Source organism: Chrysochloris asiatica, unplaced genomic scaffold, assembly GCF_000296735.1.
Source record: "Chrysochloris asiatica unplaced genomic scaffold, ChrAsi1.0 scaffold00267, whole genome shotgun sequence".
Taxonomy (NCBI): domain Eukaryota; kingdom Metazoa; phylum Chordata; class Mammalia; order Afrosoricida; family Chrysochloridae; genus Chrysochloris; species Chrysochloris asiatica.
This window is the reverse complement of record NW_006408785.1, coordinates 2,328,618-2,328,843: the sequence shown is the minus strand read 5'-3', so window position 1 is coordinate 2,328,843 and position 226 is coordinate 2,328,618.

The window sequence follows — 226 nt, the reverse complement described above, 5'->3', positions numbered from 1 at the left end:
TCAAGCCTTGAGTAACAAGTAAACCTGTTTTATACTGCAGGAGGGATCGAGATTATAAAGAAACCTGTTTTTAGACACAGGCATACAGAAATGTTTAAAGTTGTAAATAGAACAGAAAAACTGGGAAAACTTCTCCAGCCTCTAAACACCCATCCTAAGCAAATGGTTATACTAGAGAAATTGGAAGCTAGCAGTTAAGTATGCAGAAATTAACCACACTCAAAGC